Here is a 7718-nt window from a genome sequence, read left to right as displayed (position 1 = left end):
ATACAGCAGTGCTGATTCATAGGAGCACATGTACTCCAATGTTTATAGCAGTGCTATCAACAATAGCCAAATTATGGAAGGAGCCTAAATGTCCACCAACTGATGAATGGGTAAAGAAGACGTGGTTTATATATATACAATGGAATACTACTTGGAAATGAGAAAGAATGACATCATGCCATTTGCAGCAAAGTGGATGGAACTGGAGGGTATAATGCTAAGGGAAATAAGTCAGACAGAGAAAGACAGATATCATATGTTTCACTCATATGTGGAATTTGAGAAACTTAACAGAAAACCATGTGGAAAGGGAATGGGAATGGGAAAAAAAATAGTTACAAAGAGAGAGGGAGGGAGGCAAACCTAAGAGACTCTTAAAGAGAACAAACTGAGGGTTGATGGAGTGGGTTCCGGGGGGAGGGGAAAATGGGTGATGGGCATTGAGGGGGAAGCACTTGTTGGGATGAGCACTGGGTGTTGTATGTAAGTGATGAATCATGGGAATCTACTCTCAAAGCCAAGAGCACACTGTATACACTGCATGTTAGCTACCTTGAAAATAAATGATAAAAATAAAAAAGGATTCTAAAGTTATGAATAAAAAATAAAATGAATTCTTATCCTAAGAAGTCTATTCAATTTCTTTTTTTTTCTGATACCATATAAGAGCGATAGCCGGGATTCTGTCATCACCACTCATAAAATCAGGCTGCATCCATGCTCCATGACACAATTTAAAAAATGTCCTGGAAGTCATTTGTTCACTGATTAGCAAACTTTATATATGAAGTCAGTCTTAGCAGTCATACTTTTTTGTTCCAAAAGGATAACTTCAATCTACACTTTTATTGTCCCCCCCCAGCCCCAACATTCTATTACCATTCGGGCATCAACCAGGTCTTTTCTATATGCCCTGCCCTCAGGGTATAGTTGATATTGCAAAACTGCTGAGTAATTGCTCACTGTGAGTCTCAAAATAAACTTGTGACAAGTACAACAGAATCTATAGCTTTGAAGTAAATGAACCTGCATATTTTGAGTACCAAAAGTCTGAAGTTTGTATCAAAGAGGAATAATAAATTAACAGAACCAAACCTCCCCCATCCAGCTCTAGGAGGCTGCCTAACTGTTACCACATCCAACACCATCTTTGCTCATATTCAGAAGCCCACGAGGAGTCCAATTAGCTTGTAGATCATTCAATGATTATTCAAGAATGCACTGAACGTTGATTGTGCAAGGAAAAACCTTCTCGTGGCTACCCTGACAAATCTCATCTTTAGCTTCCAGCACACTGCTGATGGCCCTGTAAGAGTAACAGCAAAATATGCAACTCAAAATACACAACTCAAAATTAAGCTTATTAATATACTTGCAGAGTTATGCAGCCATCACCATAATCTAATATTAGAACATTTTTATTACCCCCATAAGAAATCTTGTACCCACTGGCCATCACTCCTCCCAGACGTAGGCAACTACCAATTTACTTTCTGTCTCTATAAATTTGTCTATTCTGGACATTTCATAGAAATTATGTCATATAATATGTGATCTTTTCTGATTGGCTTCTTTCACAAGAGAGAAAGTCAGCACTCTAGCATGTATCAGTACTTTATTTCCTTTTATGACAGAATGGTATTCCATGGTATGAAAAGCCACTTAGGTAATCAATTGATGGACACTTGGGTTATTTCCGCTTTTTGGCTGTTATGAATATTGCTGCTATGAACATTTTTGTCCTTGTTTCTGTGTGAACATATGTTTTCATTTCTTTGGTGGAGATACCTATATAATACATGACAGTTTTTAGCAGCTACCAATGAAAGCTTTAGACCTCTATAGACCTGGTGCTTTGGAAAGTCTCATTTTCCTAACCCTTGCTTCCATATACAACCTGTACTTAGATAGGACTAATCAGAAATAGGGTGAGGTCTATGCCAAGCACACAGCATGTGAACTCTTTTCTGTCTCCGTACAGATCATTTATATACTCCTGGAAAAATTTTAACTGGTTCTACATTGGTATATATGGTCAGTATGTAGGAAACATGAACAAAGTTATTGAAATCAATATAATTTAGAAGATATTTAGGAAAGTTGGTATTAATGAATGGTTCATTCAAAATGAATGAATCATCTAAAAATAATTCAAGTGAATATCTATAAATGGGTAGTTGAGCAGTTTTGGAAGCAGAATATTGTAGTTACATATTAGAAGAATACTCTAGTGGAAGAATGGACTTCAGGAGAAAGACCTGGTTTTGAGTCTCAGCTTTTCCACTTATTTGTTGTTTTGCTTTGAGAAAGTTATTCATCATCTGTAAGTTTCAGTTTTTATCATTTCTAAAGTAAGATTAATAATAATATTTATCTTTTGAGACTGTTAAATTACATGAGAAGTTCTGGTAAGCTCAAGAAATAGAAGTTGTACTTATCTTGGAATGCCAAACTCCAATCAAGGTGGTCAGAGCATTGTCCAGGAAAGTAGGATTTATTTGCATGCCGTCTCTGAAGTTAGAGCATAACTAGTGAGAAGTCCTACATGTAACCTTGAAATGGGAAGAAGCCCTCATCCCTACCAAAATGTGCAATTTTTTTTTAATTGAAAGAGAATCTCACACATGGGCAAGTGCATATATATTAGAGGAGATAAAGGAAATGGGGTTATCATTGATGGATAAAATTAACAATTGGGCAGGATCACCTGTGCCCTTTTGCCTATTACATCGAATTACCAACCTGTAAGACCAATCTGATTTTGGAAATCCATATCAATTACCTTGAAATACTTTTTGTGTATTCTATCATATATGTATCTTACAACATTATGTGGATATTTCGCTTGATAAGTGACAAAACTAGGTCTTTTTTGACTCCTGATGCCCCCAGATTGTCAGGGCAGCCGGAGTTCCTGATGTGTTGTAAAGGTTCATTGCCGAACGATGCCCTGTGTTACTGAAGTAATGAGCCCTTAGAATGGATTCTTGTGGCATTAACTTGGTCTATGCAATACTTCAACATGCAGATTTGAAAATTTTTGTTTATGTAGTAAAAAATAAATGTCATTTTTGACAAGTTAATGCTGTCAGCTAACATTGTTCGTATTTTACTGCTGCCTTCTTTTGAAAAGTGATTGATATGGTATATAAGTTGTTTAATTATTTGGCTGACTTGGTTCCTGAGGTCTGCCAAAACATTTTCTTTTTTGGTTTAAGAACTGTTTGGGAATAGCTTTCATGTAAAATAGCATGAAGTCATTTATGAAGAAATATATAAATATATACAGAGAGAAAATTCTAGAAAGGTATAGAATAAACTATATACAATAGTTAGCTCTGGAGAAGGAAGCTGAATGGCAGAAATGGGAATGTCTGCAGGGGCTGAGAAGGAGAATTTTAATTTTTTCAAAGGTATAAATCTATATCGTTCTTTTCGTTTTTTAAACAATGACCTGGTATTAACTTTGTGACTGGAAAAACATCTCTGTGTCTTGAGAAACTCAGCCGGCTCCATTTTCACATTCTTCATGTCGCGTTTTAGAATACATTTTCCCCTTTTCTAGGTCATCGCTGTTCCCTGATTTGCATATAAAACACAACAAAAGAGATACTTCTGTGACTAGACTATAGAATGTGTTTTGTGTTATTCCTCTCTTTTGTGCAGAAAAGGTTTGTAAAATGAGATCACTAGAACACTGGGATTAAATAAAAATCAGTAATGGCACTAAATTCTCAAGATAGACATTCAGTGGCATCTAGTAATCATAGATTATATGAATCTTGTCTATGTACCATCTCGAAGTAAACTTATTTTAGTGGAGTGGGTGGATTTGATTTGCTAAATGTTGAGAGAAACGTATTTTCAGAGTAAGCATTTCAGGAATGAGATAGATTGTACATTCATGCTCTGTACGGGGAATGACAGATCCAATCAATGCTTATTTCACTTTTTATTGTTCCTATAATAAAAAATACAGTGAAATAGAGGATGAATGTTCTGAGGTACTCACTATTCTGTATAAACAGGATTTCTAAATAAGAAGGAAAAATCTATAATTACTCATTTTATTAATTTAATCTTAGTTTTTGTCATTGCATGTTTTTCAGTCAGCTATAAATTTATGTCTGAAATACCATTAAAAGTCTAAAAGTGAATGTTGCTGAGAAATTGAGATGTTATTTCAGGGACATTCTACAGGTTGAAATCATTTATCTGGTTTTAGATGATGGCCCTAGAACCTCTGATTTTTTTTCAGCTAGTTCCCCCACCCCCTTTTAATGTCACATAATGATGTTGCTCTCTCCAAGTGATTTTAATAGAAAAAAATTTTTAGCTCTTGTAATCATTTTCTTCAGTAGTTAAATACTCAATGTATCGATTGATTAGCAAAAGAAACAGCATCATTCTAATTTTGGAGACAAATCAGAATAATAGAGAGAAAAACCACCTAACATAATTTTCAAAAAATATCCAGACAACTTTTAAAGGAAACAATTATTATTTAATAAAAAAATAAAAATTATTTTTGAAAACCTTAAAAATGTACATTTAATGATTTAACAAACATTTATCAAGCTAATACTAAGTATAAGACAATACAATAGGTATTTTAGGATTCATTCATTGAAACATATTTACTGAGCATCTACTATGTATCAGGCTCTGTTCTAAATTCTGGGGATGTGTTGGCGAATAAACTAGACCATTCAAAACAATTTTTGAGCACCATTATGTTCCAGACACTATGAATAGAAAAAATATCCCTCATGGAGCTTATAATTTAGCTGATAAAGACAGAAATATGAAAGATAAATAAGTAAAATGTATAATATGTTAGACCGTGGTAATTGCTAAGAGGAAATCTAAATAAAACCAAATTAGGCGTATGAAATGTTGAGGGAGGGCACGTGTGAACTTTTAGATAGGGTGCCAGGGTAAATTAACTGAGATCATGAAGTTTTAGTAGACCCCTGACGGAAGTAGGCGGAGCTATATCTGGGGAGTATCTGATAGCTGGTCAAGGAGAATCCTAGGCAAAGGCGATAGAAATGCAAAGGCCCTGAAGTAGGATTGTGTCCACAGTGTTCCAGGAATAGCAAAGAGGTCCCTGTGGTTGTTGTGGACAGGACAAGCTGGAGTGAAGAAGAGATGAGGTTGGAAGGGCAATGAGGAATCAATGATCTTTGTAATGGACTGAAAATGGGGCCCCTGCGTGGCTCAGTCGGTTACGAGCCCGATTTTGGCCCAGGTCATGATCTCACAGTTGGTGAATTCCAGCCACGGAACTCTGGGCTGTCTGCTCTCAGCACAGAGCCTGCTTCTGATTCTCTGCCCCCCTCTCCTGATTCTCTGCCCCCCTCTCCCTCTGCCCCTTCCTTGCTCTCGTTCCTTCTCTCTCTCTCCCTCCCTCTCTTTCTCTTTCTCAGAAATGAAGCGATTTCACTTATGTTTCAACAGGATCACTTTATTGTTTTTAAAATGTCCTGCAGAATGGCAAGAAAAAAAGCAGGGAGTCTAGTTGAGAGGCTATCTCAATGATTGAGTTCAGATATGACGTTGACTTTGATAATGTGGACAGGTGGCGAACACCTAAGTATATCTTGAAGTTGGAGACAAGAAGATAGCATGGCAATCTTGCTATGGTGTGTGAGGGAAACTTAGGAGTCAGAAAATTATCCCAACGTTTTGGGCTAGTTTTGTTAGAGTAGGAGTTTGCCATTTAACAGAAATCGGGAAAATTAGAGTAGCAAAGGTTTCGTTCCCAGGTCTAGTAAGTTTAGTTATTCGGTTTTGTGAGTGTTAAATCTGAGATGCCTTTGGATATTCAAGTAAGATAGAATATATGGTGAGAGATTTAGGCTCGTGAAACAGTTGAGTATCATTAGCATATAGATGATACTTAATGCCATGAGATGGGATAAGGTCATTTGATGGGGATGAAACCTAGAAAAGAGTAGTTTAAAAGAGTGGAGGGAAAGAGAAATTGCAGACATTAAGTGTAAACAATTCTCCAAGGAATTTTGTTGGAAAGTGAAGGAAAGAGAGGATGGTAGCTGGAGATGGAAATAAAACAAAGATATAAAATATAACTATAGGGGCACCTGGGTGGCTCAGTCGGTTGGGCGGCCGACTTCGGCTCAGGTCATGATCTCACAGTCCGTGAGTTTGAGCCCCACGTCAGGCTCTGTGCTGACAGCTCAGAGCCTGGAGCCTGTTTCAGATTCTGTGTCTCCCTCTCTCTGACCCTCCCCCATTCATGCTCTGTCTCTCTCTGTCTCAAAAATAAATAAATGTTAAAAAAAATTAAAAAATATATATAACTATAGAAATAAATAAAAATAATAATAATATTTGAAAAGTATGGTTTTGAACCTCCTTAATATAATTTTCATTATAACATCTCATATAATTCATATTATAATGGTTAATTAAAAAAACAAAAAGTAGGACCTCAAACAGGTCACAATTTGATGAGGATATAGAACACAGGAAACAATTGCAGAAGAGACTTCACACCTGAGAGGCTCACCTGACCAGTGAACATGATTTTGACCATTGCGTTATGAACTCAGAGAAATAGCACTGATTATGAAGAACTGACAGTGTTCAGAAAGGGTCAAGTGATTTTCTACACACTTTACAAGAAAATCAACTAGAGAGAGGTCATTGTATTAGAATGGAAACGGCAACAGATTGCAAAGTCATAATGTGATTTTGACTTAAATTGGAATTAGGACTTTAGAGGGAACATGCCCCTATGAGAGGAATATTCTTCCAGAAAAAACTGGACAAAGGGCATATGTATTATGAATCCTTATTCTTTGTGGAGAAGCATTTTTGAAGTAAGAGATGGGTAAATATTAAATATTTAATATGATGGGTTTATCACAGTTTGAACTATATACTGAAATCCTAACCCCTCATATCTCAGAATACGACCTTATTCTGAAGTAAGGTTGTAGCTTATAGTTAAGATGAAGCCATACTGAAGTGGGTGGGCCCTTAACCCAATACAACTAGTGTCCTTATGAGAGGAGAAGAGACAAAGACACTGACACACAAGGGGAGAACACCATGTGATAAGAGAGGCAGCCATAGAGGTGATGCAGCTGTAAGTCAAAGAACAGCAAGGATGGCCAGCAACCACCAGAAGTTAAGAGGAGGCAAAGAAGGAGTCTCCCCTACAGATTTCAGGGGGAACGTGGCTTTGCTGATACTTTGACTTGGGACTTCTAGGTGAGATAATGTATTTCCGTCGTTTTAAGCCGCCCACCCAGTTTGTGATGTTTTGTTATGGTAGCCTTAAGAAACAAATACACTATCTATTCCCAAATATAGGAAAATATAATTTTAAAGTTCTTGCCTAGAATTTGGGTTCCATCTTGAAATAAAAAATGAAAATTGGGGCGCCTGGGTGGCTCATTCGGTTAAGTGTCCAACTCTTGGTTTCGGCTCAGGTCATGATCTCATGGCTTTGTGGATCCGAGTCCTGTGTTGGGCTCTGCACTGTATCTGCCTCTCTCAAAATAAATAAATAAAGAAAACAAAAAATGTACCAATAGGACACTCATGGATGAGTAACTATATAAATGAGGATTGCTGTAATATTAGTGCTTTATTAAATACAATTATTAAGCATCAACGGTGTCACACTTTACATTATCCCGGACTTTCAAAATAGCCTATCTGCAATGTAGGTATTATAGCCCCCATTT

This window comes from Panthera uncia (assembly GCF_023721935.1).
Source record: "Panthera uncia isolate 11264 chromosome A1 unlocalized genomic scaffold, Puncia_PCG_1.0 HiC_scaffold_17, whole genome shotgun sequence".
NCBI classification, from domain to species: domain Eukaryota; kingdom Metazoa; phylum Chordata; class Mammalia; order Carnivora; family Felidae; genus Panthera; species Panthera uncia.
This window is presented reverse-complemented; position numbering follows the sequence as displayed.